Genomic DNA, 21,522 nt, shown 5'->3' with positions numbered 1-21,522 from the left:
GGGAACAAATATCTGAATCAAATAGGAAAAAAAAAACCCAAGTGGATGAATTTGTTCAAGTTTTGGAGCTGGGAAAAAAAATCACAAAGGAGTTGAAGCTCAGGTCTAAAAAGCATTGAGTGATGTCAGGGAATAGGTAATTACCTGAATAACCCAAGTTTCAAACCCCTTTTTCTTCAATTTTTCAAGTAACAAAGGCCAAGGCTGATTTCCCTCTATGTATGGAGTTGGTGATCTTTCCATCTGAAGACACTGCATATGAGACTCTATTTTCAAGCACAGATAGACTTGACTTTCTAGCATCAGATTTTAGAAGCCTTTGATATGTAAGCAGAACATCTTCATTTGTAATAGACTGACCCTTTTCTTTCTTTTATGGGGGGTGGTGGGGTGGGGATGGAATTATGTGTGTATGGTTTTCATCATTTAAAAATGTATTGTAAGGATATAATTAAAAGACTTTAGGAAAGATATTGAAGGTACTTAAGTGTCACATGAGACTACCTGAGCTACAGGGAACACGAATGACTTAAGGCTGGAAGATGTAACCATTCATTGGGCTCAGAGGACACCACTCATCTCTGTTCTACAAGTGAAATCAGAGACTAGGCTCTACTATGCAGGAAAGAGCAATTAATGAAACAGCTTCAAAGGGAAAGCAGTCTTTGAAAAGTGCAAAGATCACAAATCAGCTTCTGGCAGGCTGGCAAGCTGCTGACAATGACAGCATCCTTCACTCAGGCCACACAGCTGGACAGTGCCCACATCCCCTCAGCAAGACTGTGCTGCACCACACAGTTACCTAAGCATTCATCTCATCTGGTCTTAACATTTTTGGTTTTGAGAGGGACAGGCACAAGCTAGCTTCTCTGGAGCATCGAACCAGACTAGCAACTGGCCTATGGATATCTTCAAGTAAACCAGATCAGTCACAAACACTGGCCTAGGTAAAGGTCAAGACTGGAAAATCTCAGAATTTTAACACCCTTTTTACTGTGAATATTGTATGTATGCACTTCTACAGCCTCCACTGTACCTATAGTAGAATTTTATAGAATAGGTAATGAATTGCTACTCTGCTACTAATATTTGGTGATATTGAACATTTACAATTTTCCATACAATTTTCTAAGATCTCACATGTATTACCTTGTTTTGTTCTCATGATAACTCTAAAAGACACTCAAATACCCACCATCAAAAGAATGGCCTGACTTTAGTCAATTAAACAGCACTTGGTGACACTACTTCCTCTCATCACAACCATAGCATCATGACCTTCACTGACTCTTACTGGAAGTATCTGGATGCTGGAAAAGGAAGGGAATAATGGAGGCTGGGTAAGAGGCAGCCCTTCACCTGATCAGAAGCTCGTGTTTCTTTTCCCTGGCTCCAGGAAACTGAATCCCACTCAAGTAGTAAAAACAATGTTCTAGAGCCAAGTGAGGACCTAATGTAATGATTAGCCCAGTCTAGAAATTCCTGACCCACTCAGGATGCAATGTCACTGGTGGAATTTTTCGTTAGAAAACTTCAGTGAATGTTTGTTAAGTGTTTATTTAATGTTTGATATAATCTGGCCCCATAGAAGAAATAAAATATTAGCCTCAGGATCATCATCAAAATAACAGATACTATTCAGTGAATACTAATCCCATCTAGACTCTTACATAGGTTCTCATTAACATAACCAGGAGGTTGGAATTATTGCTTCTGTCTGACAACTGGAGCTAAGAGAGATGGAACAACTCATTAACTTGAACTTCGCAAAGCTAGTGAGTGTCAGTGCCTCTCTGAGCCAAGTTCAGCTTGACACAAAAGCCCGTGTTCTTTTCACTATTCTGTACTTCTTCATGTGCCCAAGCCCCTGTTCTTGAGGAAATTATGCTTCAGAGGAGGAGAAAAGACTCACAAAAAGATAGCCAAAGGTCCAAGGCCAGTCCAAGTTCCAAGTGGGTGGTGCCATTCAAGATGCTGTCATTTGTAGAAGACGGTAATGACAGTGGTCAGCAGAGGTCCCAGAGGGGACCTGGGGTGGGCTATGATTTTAGTGGGCCACAGATGAACTGACTAAAGACTTCCAATGTCCTATCAGAAAGTTATCTTCTTCCTTTGAAGAGGTTTAGCTGGGTCTTGGTTGCCCAGCTGGAGGTTATAGTCCCCAGACTCCTTATCACTAGGGCCATAGGAGCCTGTTACAGTCATGTTAATGAGAACAACAACCTAAAGGTAACAGAATACAAGATAGAAGGATCTGGGTTCTTGGACCTCATGGAGCAGACACTCTTCCCACCATGATATGACAGAAAGAACCTTCAAACTGTCTTGAGGCACTGTATTTTTTGGTATCTTTTTTTTTAATTTTTTTATTGTTATGTTTATCACCATACATTACATCATTAGTTTTTGATGTAGTGTTCCATGATTCATTGTTTGTGCATAACACCCAGTGCTCCACGCAGAATGTGCCCTCTTTAATACCCATCACCAGGCTAACCCATCCCCCCACCCCCCTCCCCTCTAGAACCCTCAGTTTGTTTTTCAGAGTTTTTTGGTATCTTTTTAACAGTAGCTTAGCTTACTCTCTAACCAGGCAATGAGCCAAGCATAGAGGTCTATTGTGAAAAGGTGATCAAATAAGCTGAAGTGGAGAGTTTGGGAAGGCAGAGTAGAAAAACACCTAGCTTAAAAAGCCAGTTGTGGTCCCACTGTGGAGTACTTAGTTCACCATTTATCTATCCAATCACATTAGTGAAGTATCTGTGATGTGCTAGGTCCATGCTCACACTGGGGATGCATAAGACAAAAGACTTTGCCACTGTCCACAAGAATCTCAGCATCTAGAGGGGACTATAAGGAGAAAAAAAACACTTGGCTTTGAAATAAGTACCACGATAGGCTGTCCAGGGGCTGTGGGAGCACAGGCAGAGGAGGCCATCCAATAAACCTGCACATGTCTGAGAGGACCTTGGGAGAGACACATGGACAGAGTCTTAAAGGACGAGTAGATGTTGGCCAGGTAAAGGCAAATAGGCCAGGGAAGGTGGGGTCCAAAGAAAATGTTTAGGGGAGAGGTTAGCAAAAATGATGGAGAAATGAGGCGGGGGGCAAAGCATGCATTTATTCATTTATTTATTTACACAAAAATATTTATAGAGCATCTATTTATTGAGTTAGTATTATTAAATTGCTTACAATAGAGCCTGGTGTATGGTAAGAGCTATTATTACCTAAAGATGAAATAATTATGTGCTATACTATTAATATAGTTATAAAAGCAAGAAAGACATTTCCTCTGTCCTCTCAAAATTTAACCTAGTGGATAAGACATATTTAAAAAAAAATCAGGAACACTAAGATTCCATCATAACTGATAAGGAAGTAGATGAAGGTATTAGTATAATTTATGTTAGCTGATAATAACCAACAATCCCCAAATTTCAATGGCTTACCGCACCAAATACCTATTTCTTACTCACATTACAGCTGCAGATTGGGCAGCTCTCCTTCCCAAGGGTGACTGAGGATTCAGATGCCTTCCTTCTTCTGGCTCCTTCTATCTCCAGGAACTTCCTAAAACATTTTTCTAAATTCTCTTCATACAATTAGTCAATGAGAGGAAAGGAACAGCCTGGAAAATAGTAGCTAGATCTGATACTTAGCCACTCCTGGATGTGATAAACATCACTTGAGCTCTTGTTTGGTAGAAATGAGCTATATCATTCCACCTAGATGCAAAGGGGTAAGAAATGAAGTTCCTGAGTGGAGAGCCACTTATCAATGGAAACTCTACTTAAGAGAAGGGGAACACCACTTGTAAGTCAGATGTCTGGCTCTGTCACAAGGAGGTATGAGAATGTATAGATAGGGGAAGCCTAGCCAACTCTACAGATCAGGTGAGGCTTCTCTGAGGAAGTAATATTTCAGCTAACACTGGTAAGCCAGACTGGGTAATTTTAAGTATATCCTGAAGCAATGGAGGAAATTTTTAATCAGGGGAACAACATAATCTGTTCTAAATTTCAAAAAGATCACTCTGACTGCAGCATAGAAATTGGACTCATGGAGAACAGAACTCTTGGAAGAGGATGCCATGACCCACATAAGAAATAACGAAGACCAAAACTAACAATGTGATAATGGGGTTGAAGAGAGAGAGTACTCAAGCCAACTGGAGCTGGTAATGGATTGGATAGAGAGATAGGGAAAGGAAGGGAGTAATGATTGCGGTCAGGGATCTGGTTTGGATAACTTGAGGGAACGTAATGCAATTAAAAGAAATAAAGGAAGATGGTGATTGTGGGGATGAAAATGTTGATTTCTATTTCAGATGGGCTGACTCTGAAGGAATTACTGGGCATTTAGATGTTAGTGTCCTGTCGAATAAAAAAAATATTCAAGTCTGAAATCTCAGGGTTGAGATATGGGATGGAAATCATGAGATTCCATCAGTATAACTTGAAAGTCATCAGCTGAAATGAAAGTTACGTGGAGGCCACGGAAATGCCTGTGACCACCCAGGCTACATTGTTTGGACTTTATCTTACCATTAGGGGACACTTCCCATCTGCTTTCTAGGTTTCTCCCACCTGGAGGACTTCACAGCTCTTTGCAATTTCACAATGGCATCCTGTCTTCCTTCCCCAGCTCTCTCCTTCTTCAGCCACCATCTGGATGATTGCCACCTTGTCTTAAACAAATTCTATCCTTACTCAGAGTTTTATTCCTCCTTGTCTTCTTTTTATTGTATGACACATAAGCTCCATTGCCTTTACAGATTGTCGATGGGTGCTGTGCAGTTTTCCACTATAGAAGTACTCTCCTACCCCAACCAAGCTCACACTCTTACACTGCAGTTGACAGAGACAGTTTTGAACAGCTGTTCCTGCCACTCTGCCCCAGGTTCAGAAAGAATAGCACCTCCTCGACCAAGCAGAAATGAAGACTGCCATTTCCCTGGCCCTGTGCGCTCTGTCTCCCACACCCACATTTGCATTAGTTCTCAGCTTGTTTCCACTCGGCCAGTTTTGTTTGCATGTCTGGCACTAGCGGTGGCTCCCAGGACATTTTGCAGCCCTCTTCTTTCACCCAGAAGGAAGGTGGACCACTCTGGCCCCAATGTACTGCTGAATGCCAACTGGCAGGTGGCCAGGGCCAAGGGAGGGCGATGACACTGCAGGGCACTCCCAGCAGGCAGGGAATGGGGGCACCAGATTGGCACCCACAGTTGCAGCTTAAAACCGTCAACAACAGCCAGAATCTTGGATGCTGAACCCTCCTGTCACTCTCCACACTCTGGAATCGTCTCAGAATGGCTTGAATACTAATGTAAAGGGAGCTTCTCAGAAGCCACCTTCAGTCTAGGAATCAGAGAGCTGAAACAGCATCTCATCCTCTTTTAAATTCGTGCAACATACAGATTCAGAAGGCCTTCTCTCCAGTTCTAGCTCCCATTCTCAGAAACTCACCTTCTCCTTTCTTAAGAGAGGAAAACTCCCCCCCTCCCTATACCTACTAGTGCATGACATCCGCATAACCCCTCCGGATTTTCTCTCTCTCAATCACAATCCATTTAACCAAGTCTCCCACAACCTACAGGCAAATCTGTGACCAAATGGCAATAGCTCATTTGTTTTAAGGCATGTTCCAGATATTTCCTGTGACCCTTGAATCTCTACCCTTTTCTACCTTGCTCTATGCTTTGAGACGCTGGCTCGCCAGGACTGCATCAATGAGCTTCTTTGCCTGCTGGCAATGGGAGTTTGGCCTTTAGGAGTTTCCAGGAGGCAGTAGAGGGTGGAAAGAGAGTGAGGTCAGTGTTTATGGTCCCTGTTCCCTTCCTGCCAAGCATGGCAAGTTGGATGCCTCCCTCTACTATAGGTTACAATTCTTGTTAGAAGACCCTCTCCTTATAACTACTTTCTCCGGGTCCCCATAGCTGCTTGTCCCTTTAGATCTAGGGGTGATAATGGCTCCCTACTACTGCTAGCCCCAGAGTACTGCAATATCCCTCCCTGGCTTCCCAAAGACCTTCCTATAACTTTGTAAATATTTCCTTAATTAATGTCTCCTCAAATACCCAGTTTGAATGTGCCATCTATTTCCTGTCAGGACCCTGACTGATATAAGAGACCCTTACAACACTACAGTGAAAGGTTTTGCTAATTTAATTCAATTTAATACAACAAATATCAATTGAATCTTTACTGTGTGTCAGGTCCTATTCTTCGTACTGGGGTTTTAACAGTGAACAAAACAGAAAAATTCCTATCTTCGTAGAGATTACATTCTAATTGTGGCGGGGGGGCAGAGATAAACAATTTTTAAAATAAATAAGCAAACTATATACTAGCGTGATAAATGCTAGTAAATGATAAAGAAAATATAAATCAGGTAAAGGAGATAGGGAGTGGCAAGGTTTGAGAGACATGCAATGCAATTTTATATATGGGGGCCAATGATGGCCTCAATGAGAAGAGACTTGGGTAAGAATGCGGTGAGGACACAAACAAGTACAGTACACGGAATGTTGCCCCAAGAGAGTCCACATGCGGGTTAAGAAGACAAGATGGACACACAGGAAATTACATGTGCCACAAGAAAACAATGGAAAAGGTGTCAAAATGGCAGTAAATTAAATGCCAGTCAAGAATATGCCAGTCCTGCCATGTCATAGGTTGGGTTCTTTGTAAAACAGACTGAAATGAGTCTGGGAGTTTCATGTGTGGGTAGAAGTACCTTTGAATAGGAAGGAATCAGGATTGGGTATAAGAAGTCATACTGCACTGTAGGCCTGGCAGCCTCAGCCAGCAATTCAGGGCACTCTGGAATTAAAATGGCCCATCAGAGTGGTCTCATGTTGGACTAAAGTGGCAGAGCCTTTGTACCCTCACCTTGGTCAGTCACCGGATGTGGACCATCTAGAAGGGCATGGCTAAGGGCTAGTCAGTTCTCTGAAACTAAAATATCCCTGCAGGAGCTGAGAGCTGAGAACTGTCTGTTGACAGTACCGTGAGTAGCTGCAACAAGTGCTTCTTCAGAGAGGGATCAGGACAGCATATCTCCATGTCCACTATACACATGTACTAAAAATACCTGAAAATGAAATTGTTAAACTATTATCTGCGTATCATTGAGAATCAGAGTTACTAGGGAGGAGCATATATTGGTCTTAATTTTGGTTCTGCATAGTATAGATCTATTACCTAGAAGCTGATCGTGGGGAAGATTCTAGAATGGATTGGTAAAGCAATGGCTTGTGGTCTCTTAGAAAATATGATAAAATTTAAAAACAAGTTCCCCAAGAACAAATTCTGCCAGATTACTCTCACTTCCTTTGATAATATTATCAAATTAGTCCATTGGGAAATTTGATAGAGTATGTCTAGATTTTAGAGGAATTATGAAGATGCTCTCATCAGAGTGGCATGCTACACTCCATGCCTGCCATCCCACTCTCCCTTTCCAGTTTCATCAGCTTAATCAGCCCTGTAAGACACAGATCTTCTGACAAAATGATTCCACTCCCCTCCTTCTCCTCTCCCACAGTCAATTGAACAAGCATGACCAAGGGGAATCAATCTGCCATCAGCCAATGGCCAATCAGATTCTCTCCTTCTAGGACTTGAACTAATAAACAAGAAAAAAGAAAGAAAGGAAAATCAGGTGGATGGTACTGGGTCCTGGGATACATATGTCCATGTAGAAATGGTGCCTGGGTTGATACCATGGAGAGTCAAAGTTGAAGGGAGCTGAAACTAGGAATCTTCCAGAAGCATTCGACCTACAGTGAGAAGAATGCAGGAGATCTGTAGTGTGGGTGGGCTCTTGAGAGAGAAATGGAGGAAGATCGTCACTGATGATTTTCCAATTCCATAGAGCTCAAAAATATTTCCTACAATTAAGTTTATGAGATTCCTTGTGTCCTTATGAGTCTATTTTCACTTAAGCCACTTTGAATAAGTTTTCTATTACTTGTAATCTAATAATGCCTAAAATGAGTCTCTAATCATATTCTTATGTATTGGCTAATGTACTGATAATGAGCCAAATGACAATATATCAGATGGGCTATTAATTGGTTGAAAAAACATATCGAGCAAATACTGCTTATTGATAGATACCTAGAAGGGATTCTAAATGACTGCCATTAGGTTGTGTCTTCATTGCTGCAGCATTCAAAAATCTCGTCAATAATTAGAATGTTCCATGAAAGTTGGTATCATGACCACTTTATAAGGCACCACATTTAACACATAGTTTAGTAGAGAGTAGGTGTGCAGTAAAAAATAGTTAAGGGAATGAAGACATAGATTTTGCAGATAACAAGAATCCAAGAAAGATAATGATTTTGAAAAATGAGAGAATTAGGGGTTAGCATAGGGGTTAGCATAGCTTGTAAAATGATTCTATTTTACAAGAATAAATGCAAAGTTCTGGAAATGAGTCCAAAACACCAACAATGTGTCTTAGGAGCATATTGAATAAAGACATTTAGGGGTGTTCCTCAGTTGAGGAACTGAGGAACAGTTCCTCAGGATGTGGGCTCAAACATCAGCAGCAAGATGATGAATGTACACAGGAATTGATCAGACTTAGGCTGCTTTAATGAAGGTATCATATCTGAAGAAGACGCTGGTCCTTCTGTACACCAGTCAAACCACAGGTAGAAGATCAAACTCAGCTCTGGGTGCCACTTTTAAATAGCAACACACAAACTAGAATATATTTTAAGATAGGGACCAGAATGGCAAAGGGACTCAAAAGGTATTCCAGAAAGGCCCAGGGATGAATAACCTGTAGAACTACAAACTTGTAGCAGATTGGGTGGTGAAGGAAGGCAGCCTTCAGACTTGTGAAAAGTTACCACTAGAAAGTAGTTGACTATTAAGTCTCTTGATGAGACGAAAGACTAAGACCCATGATGGAATCTATATTCTTTCTATCAACAAACTATTAATTGAGCAACCTACCTTCGGCCACTCATTATCTTGGTACTGGTTATACTGTGCATAGCAAAGTGGACAGTCTCTGTCCTCATGGAACTTATGATTTATTTTTTTAAGATTTTATTTATTTAAATTTATTTTAGAAAGGGAGTGCACATGTGAGTGGGGGGAGGAGTAGAGGGGGAAAGAATCCCAAGCAGACCCACGCTGACCATGGAGCCCAACGGGGGTGGGGCTCAATCTCAGGACCCTGAGATCATGACCTGAGCTGAATCCAAGTGTCTGTCACTTATCCCACTGAGCCACCCAGGTGCCCCGGAACTTACTATTTAATAGGGCTATTGGAACTAAACAAGAAATCATGATTTAAGGTATCAAAAAGGGCTATGAAGGACAAGCAGAAGGTGTAGTCAGAGTTTCCTGAGGTTTTAGGAAATTATTTTTCTTGATTTCATCCTTGTTTTATATTATTTTTGTTTTAAGAGTTCAAGGAACTGAAAAACAATGTTGCTGAGGCCTCATGAGTAAATGGGAGAATTGTTCATCATTGGGAGACCAATTAAGATGTTAGAGCCGAGGACCAGGGAAGAGATACTCAGTCCTGGGTTAAACTAGGGGTGGTGGCAGTACGAATAGAGAGACGTCATTGTATTTAAGATATACTTTGGAGGAAAAGTCTAAATGACTTCAGGATATATTGGACAGATGTAAGACCTTCCTTAATTCACATTGATATTTTCTTATCATCCAGACAAAAACTGGTCTAAGATATTTTGTAGTATCTGTAAAGAAAGTGTTTATTGAGTCAATGAGACAAATTTGGAGGGAAGGGATTGAAGGGAATGTTTACCCTCATTCAGAGAATAAATATTTTTAAGGGCTTAGGTAAATGCTATCATAAAGTAGACTTTCAGGATCTCTAGAATTTGAAATAAATTTCTGAAGCTCAGGCTTCTCACAGATCCAAATGAGTCTTTATCCCCCGATCGCTTATTCATTCAAAAACTTTCATTTAACATTTAAAATATGCAAGAAGCTGTGTGGGTTGCAAAGATGAATCAGGAAAGGGCTTGTACAAAAGTAACAGGAACACAGAATGTGTCCTAACTCAGGGTCCCTATGACAAGTACAAACTAAATGATCTAGGGAAACAGTGAAGGTTTTATTTGTTCTGTGCCTTGAAAGAGAGGCAAGGATGGGGGTGTTCAGAATAGATAATTAGAGGCAAGTAGTAGACACAGTAGTGAGAGGGTTAAGAACACGGACTGGGTCTGTAGGAATGTTAAAGTGCAAGAGGTAATAGCTAGAAAAAATGTTAGTGATGCATTTAGTTAATGAAAATATGAAAAATAGAAAGAAGAGAAGTTTCTTCCCAAATGTACATTATATGTCACAGATTCATTCACATGGGATCTCAGAAGGCAAACTCTCCAACCCCACTGCTTTTCCTCATTGTCTTGCTATGACTTGGCCATCTGAGCCAGAACCTAGGACCCCAGTGGCCTTTCTACCATGGCAAACACACACAAAAAAATTTTGATCTAACATCCAGATTTTTTATCATTAGACCTTGTTTACGTCAATTTTCTTTCAAACTTTGAGTGATATTGTCCTTTTATAATTAAGCTCTGAGGTCATCCAAATACTCCCACCAAGTACTATTTCCAACTAGGGCTCCAAGATGCCAACCAAGTCCACAGGCCTTTACCTGGGACACAAATACTGAAGGCTTTCCTGAGTTTCCTTGTGTCTTTTTTCTCCTATCAATCCCAGATAAGGCTGCATGCTTCCAAGGAAGATGTGAGTAGAGCCAGCTCTGGGGCTTCTATGTCCAAATAGGGTCAAGGAAACGTGAGATCAATGGTTAGACACAGAGAAAAGCAGCAGCAGATATCCTTCTCACTGCCAAAAGAGCTATTCTACATCCTTTTGTCCAGAAAGACCAGATAATTTTTTTGAAAGACACTCCCCTGTAATATGACATTCTTTCTTTAAAAACACCAGTGACTTTCATCAGTCAACAGTCGGTGGATATTTCTTTTGAACTATTTTTTTCCAGTAGCGGTCAGGGAATGGAAATGATCTCTCCATTCTTACCTTCCTGGCTAATCCTACCCACTTAGAAAAAAATAATTGTTCAGGATTAAGAACAAGTAGGACTAAACCTACACAAGACACAGCCCATGCTCTTGACTTCACTATTGCTCTGTCTTAACCTGAGATTTCCAGTCTTGCTAATTAGGTAATGAAAATCAAGAGCCTCAGATCACACTCAGCAATCAGCTGTCTCCAGCAGCTTTGTCTTTATGCCGAAGACGTCACCATTTGTCTGGTCCTAGGGAACCCACTCCCTGCATTGCCATCAATGGCTACCTCAGGAGTTCCCACACTGAAGGGTGGTTTATTTAACCTTGCACCCCAACTGCCAGTAAAAGATAGTGAGGTTCACAGAGTAACAACCACCTGTCACCTCTTATTAAATTTTTCACGTTGGAGATTATGTTATGCTAAAGGGCACTGACATTACTTACGTCGGATAACTGAATTAGAATGAAAATACCATTGTTCCTATCATTGAGAAACATAAATAATAGCATTAAAACAGGCTCGTCACAAAATGAGCTTATTTCTAGATACTGTGAGGCTGTCATTCAAGGGGGCCTCATCAGACCTGCCTGCTCCCACAGCTCGTCTTCCACTTCTACTCTGCCGAGCGCCCCATTGCAGGTGGACAGAAGAGCACCAGGCTCTCACCCCGGCTGGCAGAGGACAGAACCCGGAGGAGAGATCTAATAACTACCGTAGACTCTTCCCTGGACCTACCCCCTGGGGCCCAAAAGAATCCTTGTAAAGAAAGACTAATAACCCATGAAACCTCCCTGGAGGATTTTATGGCTGGGGAAAAAATTCATAAAAAGCTGAAGTGATAGTAAAAATAACTGTCCTATACCACTAGAAGGACTCCTGCCCTAATTCACTAACCACAGGAACCAAGATCCACTCATTACCCTGCCTCGAAATGCCACCCCAGCCTGCAGTTACCTGTTGGCGTTCTCTATCCACCAAACTGGACCCACTTCAATGGATGCAAGCCCAAATACAGCTCAAAATCACCACGTTACTTTGAGGAACTGTCTTTTGGGGTCCTAGCCAACATCACCTTATCCCACCCACACCCAGCCTCACTTCCTCTGCCTCTGGACCATGGGCGATGCCAAAGTCCCAGAACAGCTTCCTGGGGAGTCTTCAGTGGGAGATCCTTTACAAAGCTAGTGAAAGAAAATAGGCACCTCATTTGCATCATTTGACCTAACATCTAAAAGACCTTTATTACATTCTTTTGTTGTGTTAAAAAGCCCTAGTCAGAAAAAATAAATATAAATATTATATAAAGAGAGGAAACAATTATATAAGAAGCCATCCAAATTCTGTCTAATTAAGAGAGGCTATAAAAACCCATAGTTAAGTGCAGATATTCATGAGGCAAACCGTGCAGGTTTAAAACCTGAATCTGTTGTGTCATTTAGGGCAATTTGCTTAATCCCTCTGTGCCTCAATTTCTTCATTTGGAAAGTGAGGATAATAATAGTACCTACCTCATAATGACATTGTGAGTATTAAACAAATTAATGCACTTAAAGCACTTGGCACCACGCTCACCACACGGTAAGCGACTGTGTTGGCTGATGCTCCCAACCGCAGAGGCTGTTTTCAGTTGATGGGCATCGTCAGATTTAGAGGAAACTCATACCAATCCCAAAATGTGTTGTATAAACAATTCTCAGGGGCAGAGTGCTGTTATGAGTTCAAGTGTGTCCTCCAAATTCATATGTTTGAGTCCTAACCCCCAATACCTTAGAATGTGCCCTACTTGAAAATGTAGATCCAGTAGGTTAAGATGAAGTCATACTGGAGTAGGGTGGGCTCCTCATCCAGCATGACTGGTTTTGTTATAAAAGGGGGAAATTTGGGCCCAGACCCATACAAAGGGGGAGGATGTCATGTGAAGATGAATGTAGAGATCAGGGTGATGCTCCTAAAAACCTAAGAACACCAAAGATTGCCCACAAACCACAGGAGCTAGGAAAGGGGCATGGGACCGTCCTCAGAAGGACCCAGCCTGGCCCACAAATACCTTGATCTGAAACTCCTAGCCTCCAGAACCAGGAGACAATAAATTTCTGTTGTTTAAGTCCCCAAGTTGGTGCTACTTTGTTACAGCAGCCCTATCAAACGAATTCAGACAAAAATCCAGATGTCTATGGTGGATGAGGTCAGCCAATCAAGAGCTGCTTGTTGGGCACCTCAGGACAACTGTGCTGTGTTAGCAGGGGAGAGGCTGTCCAAGGCACAGTCCCTGTCTGCGCTCCAGGACCGACACTGTCACTGAGGAGGTGCATGCGTGTGCGCGCGCGCGCGCGCACGCACGCACACACACACACACACACACACACACACACACACTTCAATGTATAATCAATGTCCAGTGAGTGATAGGACAATTGGTGTTTCAAGAGTTCAGAACTAGGTAGTCAGGAAAGGCTCTATTTAGAAAGGTCCCAAATGCATTCCAGCATGGGTAGAAAGAGTTAAATTCCTACAAACTTCCTTAAAGCCAAAAAAAAAAAAAAAAAAAAATCTATCCTCAAGGATCCTGCATGCCCCTTTCTAGGCTGTCTCTAATTCTAGCCGCGTCTTTTTCAGCATATCCTTTGGGGTGTAACTGTCCAACGCACAGTTGCTCTCATACACATGTGAAATTCCTCCCTTTTTGTTCCTTCAACTTTCCTTGCAAAAGATGCTTCACAGCAACAATCCCATTAGCTTTACAAATGCTGTTTGGAAACCCAAGCAGAGCCGTTGCTTTCTCAGGTGGTTGGGAATTTGGTACTCCAAGTGATTTTTTTATCACAATTTCAGGGTCACACTGCTCAGATATACAGAGTGGGGAGAGAGAGATGAGTGGGAGAAAATCTTCCCCCAACAGGAATGTGCAGCTTTCCCTGGAAGGCACCAATGTCACAACAAACAAACATATAAATAATAAATATTCTTTTACTAAAGTGATAAGTCTCACTTCAGTAAGCAACACATTATGTACCATACTGGTGTAATAAAGCGCACATCCCCTTGAATCATTCCCACTAATACAATGTATTCAGTGCTCATATGATTACACTTTTACAGCCTGTTAGCAAAAACACATACAATTGCAAAGTGCTGCTAATGCAATGTGACAGAATACTGTTATTACAAGAAGAAGTTGTCAGCACCGAGCAATTGATTTTCCTTCATCTCCTTCCTGCTTCTGCCCATTCTCCCCACCTCTCCTGGAGATGTTTATTATGTACTCTGGGTGCAGTCCTTTCTCTGAATCAATTCTGATATAATGTAGGGATGGAATACGATGATGGGGAAAATTAACACTAATCTAAGGGTTCTAAGGGGGAAAAAACCTCCTTTGGGGACATTTTCTTCCCAAAGTCTTTATTGAAGCTTCAAGAACCATGCACAATGATCTGGTCCTTTTGTTCTTTTATGCCATGCCTATGTATTTGCCCCTTCTCTTTCCTCTCCTTCTTTTTGTAAAATAAAATACAGGAGGCTTTAAAGTATGTGGACTCCTACATTCTAACTGATTCACTTCCATGCATTTTGAATAGCAATGGAGGGAAAAATAAGGAATACAGGAGGCCAAGAAGAACAATTATTTGATTATTACTTGGTTAATACTTTCCTTGTAAATGTTTACCTTCATTCACAAGGTGACAATAGATATATTAAACAATGATGACTTTCTGAAGATGAAAAGAATTCTATGTCTAGCACCAGCAACTTCCTCCAGAATCACAGAATAGTACAATTGAATAGTCCTATCCAATAGAGATCATCATCTAACGCAGTTATTTTATAGGTGAGAAAATCCAAACTCCAAGAGTTAAGGAATTAATCCAGGTTCTCACCACCTAGTTCGTGTTAGAGCTGAATCTAGAAGTCATCTTTTTTTGCTGCTCTACCATACTGTGCCTTTAAATGTAATACACATACATCAATATATGTGTTACTGAATTGCCAGATGGCCCCTAACACCTCCATTTTCTGTGTCTTGATTATGATGGAATAGAAAAGTTCCACTTGTCAATGTAGGTGTGAGGGAGAATAGACAAGTTCATGAAAATTGCTTGATGGTCTTCTGAAAGAGCAAGTTTCCAGAGGAAACATTAAAATACCCTGATTTATAGATTCCATCTTGGGAGGTTGCACCATCCTAGGATACAAAAAAAGTGCTATTTCTTCCCTACCCTGTTTAAAACACATACTTCCCACATCTTCCTCTTCCCACCCTTTTTGTTCAGTAAACTTTTGTTCAGTAACCTTTTGTTCAGTAACCTTTTTGACCTCAGTAAGTGGATGCACCCTTTATTGGTTCCTAACATAAATGCCTGTGCCTCCTCTTTTGCTCAGTAGGACCTCATTATAAGGTGCCCTTGAATATCTAAGAGCTACATGGACCATGGGTTATATCAAGGTCCCCAAGCATTATTGCACATTAATATTATAGAAAGTTAAAGCCTCAGCCAGTTGGGTTTTGACTCATGGGGCAGTTGAGTGTGTGGTTCTGGTTAGACTTCTCATTTCTAAAAATTGATGGCAGAGTTTGGGATCTTTTATCTTGAAGATGACTTAAGGTATTCCCATGTATGAATAGAGAGTGTGGGAGTGCATATTGTTCATCTGATTTTGGTTTTGGCTTAGATTTGGCTAGATGATGCCAACTAGCAAAAATTCATGGGTTAAAAGCATTTAATTGGGGCCAAAAAGTATCTGTGATGGGTAAGGGCTTATAGAGACAGTCTCTATTTGAGAAGAACCACTCTCCTTCATGGCTTCACACCCTTGAGTTACACATACTAAGAAACAAATACAGAAAGAGAACAGGGTTTACCCCATATAATCTACTGTAGGAACCTTCTAGAAGCACTGGTCTCTTGTGATAGAAGTGGCCTCAGGAAACTTTATAGGGTTCAGGGGGACTCAGTTTGCAGTGTACTCACCTACCTCATCTTTATTACTCTCCCTCCTCCAATTAACATCATTTCCTGGTGCCTCATCCTAAAAACCCTTTCAACAGTGTTCTTTGCTTTCCTCTTTCCACATCGCAACTGCCACGTCCTTTTTCTTATCATGCCCATAAATCTACCAATTTGTGTTCAGCCATTAGGTAGGAACCACCATTGTGTGACCTTAACAATAGCAATTTCCTATAGTTCAAACTAATACTAATGGGTAGCAATTAAGGCACTACCCCCCCTCTGATTGCCTTTTTTTTAAACTTCTTTTTGCTAAAAGCTTCTTTAAACATTGATGCCTCGAAAAGTGGAAATGACATGTGTCTGGTGTAGGGGTGCTATGACACTCCCAGAAAGCCCGCTACCCATCCAGCTACTCTGCATTCCAATTCTGCAGTTGATAAAGAGAAGAGATGAGAGAAGATTTTCTTCGTCCATCTTCCAGTTCAGTTCAACTCATTGTATTCACTGAACATCTAAATATGGCAGGCATGTTCCTGAGTGCTCTGAGAAATGGAAAGATGATGAGTGACACACAGTCTGGGAACTCCAGGAATTTTTAAGTTTTAGGAGGATAAATTCGTAAGCGCCAAGAGGTATAAGATAACCACTAGAAAAATGTTTCCAGAACTAGGATAAAAGAGGTGAATTCCTACTCAAAGCACCAGTCAAGGCAATGTGCGTGGAATGAGAGCATCAGCCTTGGCTGCTATGGGAGGTAGTAATACATGGAACTCTGGGGCTTGGGTACTGGCATGAAGCACAGCCAGTATTAAAAATCAAGCAGACTTCCATTTGGACCTAGTTATGCTGAGGGTGGTTATGACATCACTGATGGAAACTGTCATCTCTTGCTGTTAGCATGAGGCATGCAGGCCAGCCGAAGAGTCGGGAAGGGTCCCATGCATATGTTTGCTTATATCTCCATGTGTTCATTTATCAAGCACCTTAACCAACTATGATCTTCTTCAGAACAGTAAATAAAATGACAAACGAAACATGGGGCAATACTAAGAGGCAAAGTCAAAGTTGCTGGTTTTACTACAGGCCTTTTCATAGGCAGAGAGACCATAACATGACAATAATGACATATAAATGACTATGTAAAAAAAGATAAAAATCAGGGTGCCTGGGTGGCTCAGTCGTTAAGCATCTGCCTTCGGCTCAGGTCATGATCCCAGGGTCCTGGGATCGAGTCCCACATCAGGCTCCCTGCTCGGCAGGAAGCCTGCTTCTCCCTCTCCCACTCCCCCTGCTTGTGTTCCTGCTCTCGCTGTCTCTGTCAAATAAATAAATAAATCTTTTTTAAAAAAAGATAAAAATCAGGTAATTACTGAAGTATCAGCTCTTTATGAAATAATCAGTAATGACCTTTGATAAAGGAATCACATTGTGATATTGCAGACAGGACAATTTTTCACTGAGGTAGTAGAGAGCAATGCAGTAGAGGATTCTAAAAGCAGGAAAAACCCAAGTTAATTTATTAGCCCGGGCCAAAAACAAAAAAAACCCTGCTCATTTATTGGTACAAGGCTGAATGAGTACATATTGCTCAGTTGTTGGGAATAGGGGAGACCAGTTAAATAATGCTGTTCTTGGATAATGTGACAGGTCATCACTAGCACCCTGCCAACATTCCCAGGGGTCACTGCAGTGGTCTGGTGCATTCTGACTGCTTCCTGTGTCTCTCTGCCTTAAAGGTTTCCAGCCATTCTGTCTTACAGGCCAGAAGTACAGAGGGGTTAACATCCCAGGACCAATCCTCAACCAAGTTGGTGGAAGATAATCCAGATTCATCCCACCGCAGTGGCACAACCCTGATGTGTACACTGCCGTGGGCCAGAGTCCCCAGTAGGCTGGAGCCTCAGTTGGCCACAGCTGTAACCCATCCATTAATGTTCCTTTTATTGCCTTTCTTCACTCTGTCTCAATTCCCCACTCTGTCTGGGCTTCCTGGGATCACCTCCCAAATAAACAACTTGTACCCAAATTGCTGTCTCAGGAGCTGCTTGGGGGGAAACAAACAAAGACATATCACTTTTTCACATGTGGATGTGTCAACGAATAAATATTTATTGAGTACCTGTTACCTACATTACACAGTATTAGATCTAAACAAGCAAGTTTAAGTCCCCAGTCACAGGGAACTCACAATCTAGGTGGGCAAGTAAAACATGGATTTGTCAAATATTAAATAACAAACCAGGCAGTGTGTGATGAGTACAACATAAGCTATCTAAGAAAAATTGGATAACGTGTGGCTTTAGGTAGATGGGATGCAAGGGCAAGACCAATCCCACTGGAAGGACACAAATGCAGATATACATGGTCTCTAACAAGAAATTCTTCAATAAAGAGACCTCCCAAAATGTGATTAACCCAGTATTTCCCAAACATCTCTGATCCTGGAAGTTTTTCTTTACATAATATCTTGTGAAACAAGTGTGCAACAGGACACACTTTGGAAAATGCTGCCAAGTTTCAGCTTTGAGCGCTAGAATCTGATGCCTCATCCATTTTAGTCCAGGCCTTCTCCACGGCCAGTCCCATTGCAGATATAAAGTAACTCATTATCTTCAGCTAGTTTGGATAAAATGGACAGACTGAACAGTCTTCTGAGATACTTGAGTTTTCTATATGATGTCAGGGGGGATGTATGGTGATATCTGTCTAATATCTACAACACCACTCAAAGCCCTGGGAATAATAAGGAAAGACAGATATTGACTCTTTTCTTTAGAACTCCAACTGCCTTGGAGAGAAAATGATCAGTTTGTTCTCCATGAGAATATATATATATATATATCTTTTCAGCTGTTATTATCTGTATCAGATGAAGCACAACCTTGCTGCTTGCTGCTTGAGATCAAATCCCAGAGAACTTTGCGTGAATCACTTCACTTCTCTGCGCCTCTGTTCCTCATATGTCAAATATATTTACTTTATAGGGCTACTGAGGTGATATAATGAAACAACACATTTAAAGAGCTTGCCATTGTTCCTGGCCTACAGCAAGAACTCAACAAGTGGTAGCTCTGTCTGATACTAGCAGCAGATTCATACTAGGATGATTCTCACCACTTGATTCACCTTCAACTTGAATGGGTTTCACTCCCCTGTAACCAAAACTGCCTCCACTCGAACATACCCACAACTTGGGTACCTCACAGTGTCCAAACAGTGCCTACATGAGCCAGACAACACAGATGAGTTCTTAAAAAGAGGTCTTGAACTTCCTTCAGAGGAAATTTTCCCCCACTGATATACCTGTGGGAAATCTGGATTTAAAAAGTGAAATTCACTCTCCTGATAATTGTTCAGTAGAGAAATTGTTGCAGAAAAGACGATCAACTTCTTTATAAACTTTTTCAGAGAGTTTTGTGAAGTGTTTTTTATCACTTCTCTCCCTTGCCTTCCTGCCTTGATGAATACAGTTGCTCTGAGGACTTGTGAGTCTGCTGTAGTCTCTTTACCTTCACTTCTTCCTGAACTTGGTTTGGTAGGAAAATCTTGTGCACATATAGGTAACCCCTAACATCAAAACATCATGGAGGGACAGTCTCCGCTAAGAGTCGCCCAGGTTTCCTGCTTCAACAGTGCTTGGAACCCGGCACTCGTCCCCCACCTGGGCCGGCCGTTCAGAGCCAGCCCTCCGCCATCTCTTCGTCGCGCCCTTGGACCGCTCCAAGGCCCCCGCCGCCTTTTCTCAGCCGCCGCCCTGAGGACCGTGTCCCCCTCGCAGGTGCGCCAGAACTACCACCAGGACTCGGAGGCCGCCATCAACCGCCAGATCAACCTGGAGCTCTACACCTCCTACGTCTACCTGTCCATGTCTTACTACTTTGACCGCGATGATGTGGCTTTGAAGAACTTCGCCAAATATTTTCTTCACCAATCTCATGAGGAGAGGGAACATGCTGAGAAACTGATGAAGCTGCAGAACCAATGAGGTGGCCGAATCTTCCTTCAGGATATCAAGAAACCAGACCGTGATGATTGGGAGAACGGGCTGAATGCAACGGAGTGTGCATTACATTTGGAAAAGAGCGTGAATCAGTCCCTACTGGAACTGCACAAACTGGCCACTGATAAAAGTGACCCCCATTTGTGTGACTTCATTGAGACTCATTACCTGAATGAGCAGGTGAAATCCATCAAAGAATTGGGTGACCCCATAACCAACCTGCGCAAGATGGGGGCTCCCGAATCTGGCATGGCAGAGCATCTCTTTGACAAGCACACCTTGGGAAACAGTGATAGTGAAAGCTAAGCCTTAGGCTGTCTTCCCATAGCCACAAGGGTGACTTCCCTGGTCACCAAGGCAGTGCATGCATGTTGGGGTTACCTTTACCTTTTCTATAAGTTGTACCAAAACATCTACTTAACTTCTTTCATTTGTACCATTCTTCAAATAAAGTAATTTGGTACCCCCCCCAAAACGAAACAAAACAAAACAAAAACATCATGGAGGGCTTAATGAGTAACACTGGATCTTGATGGAATATTCTTTTCCCCCCCCTTCTCCTCCTCCTTGTTTGTCCTCTTCTTTTTCCCTTCTCCTCCAGTCCCCCGACTCTATCTGCCCTCCCTGTCTCTCCCCCCAACCCCCCCGTCTCTGATTCTCTCTTTCCCACATTCCCACCCTCCCCAATTCTCTGAGCATCTTGTTCAGTCTTTCTCACTATATATATAATATTCTCTTCCATCCGTCTCTATGTCTGGCTCTGGCTCTCTCTCTATCTCTGTCTGTCTTTGTCTTCTCTGGGTATCTCTATTTCTCTCTCTGTCCCCTCTTTTTCACTGGCACTCTCTCTCCCCCTTCTTTCTCTATCTCTCACTTACTCTTTCTTAGGTCTCTCTGTCTCTCTTTTTCCATATTTCTTTTTTTTCCTCTCCTCTTTGACTTTCTTTGTCTCTGCTTTTCCCTCTCTCTAGCATGAACCCTGGTTGGAACCAGACTCTGTATTTTGTATTCTTCTTTAAGAGAAAATTTCCTGATGTAAATGGAATGTACAACATTTACTACTGCTGACAGCCTAATGAGTGACACAGTATCAGCAGACTTCACCAAATGTGTTGGAGGGGGCTAGAAAACGACCCTCTCAAATCACTGCAAACACTGAAGCAGATGAACAAAGGAAATTAAACCAGTTGCATCCAACAGACTTCAAAACACACCCACAAACCTTCCCTGCCCCCTCCTCCATCAGCAGATCTTCACACTTTTGCTAATACCAGCTGGTTCATACACTCCAGAAGTATCACCCTCACCAGTTACTGAAAGTGAGACTTCAAATATGGGTTAAACCCACTTTGGTCATTAGCCAGTCTTCTGTCCAATTTTTCCCCTGGGTTTTCTTCACCTGGGAACCCTGCACACTTCGTACAACTATCATAGGAAAAAGACCACAGCTACTGGGACAAGGAGACAAGGAAGGGGAAACTTGACAAACTTGGCCCAGAAACTCAATTTTTTTCTCTGTTTTAAAAGCAAGCAAAGAAAT

The 21,522-nt window shown here is 41.9% G+C and overlaps 1 pseudogene; it reads left to right on the top strand.

The window, feature by feature from the left end:
* The window catches only part of LOC114208907 (ferritin heavy chain-like), a 48,709-nt pseudogene extending 28,266 nt beyond the window's left edge, over positions 1–20,443 (top strand).
* Positions 20,444–21,522: the final 1,079 nt, after the last annotated feature.

This window comes from Eumetopias jubatus, unplaced genomic scaffold, assembly GCF_037043125.1.
Source record: "Eumetopias jubatus isolate StellerSeaLion01/CBP00866 unplaced genomic scaffold, mEumJub1_p1.0 scaffold_16, whole genome shotgun sequence".
Taxonomy (NCBI): domain Eukaryota; kingdom Metazoa; phylum Chordata; class Mammalia; order Carnivora; family Otariidae; genus Eumetopias; species Eumetopias jubatus.
The sequence above is the reverse complement of the archived record's forward strand: the minus strand, read 5'-3'. Positions and strand labels throughout refer to the sequence as shown.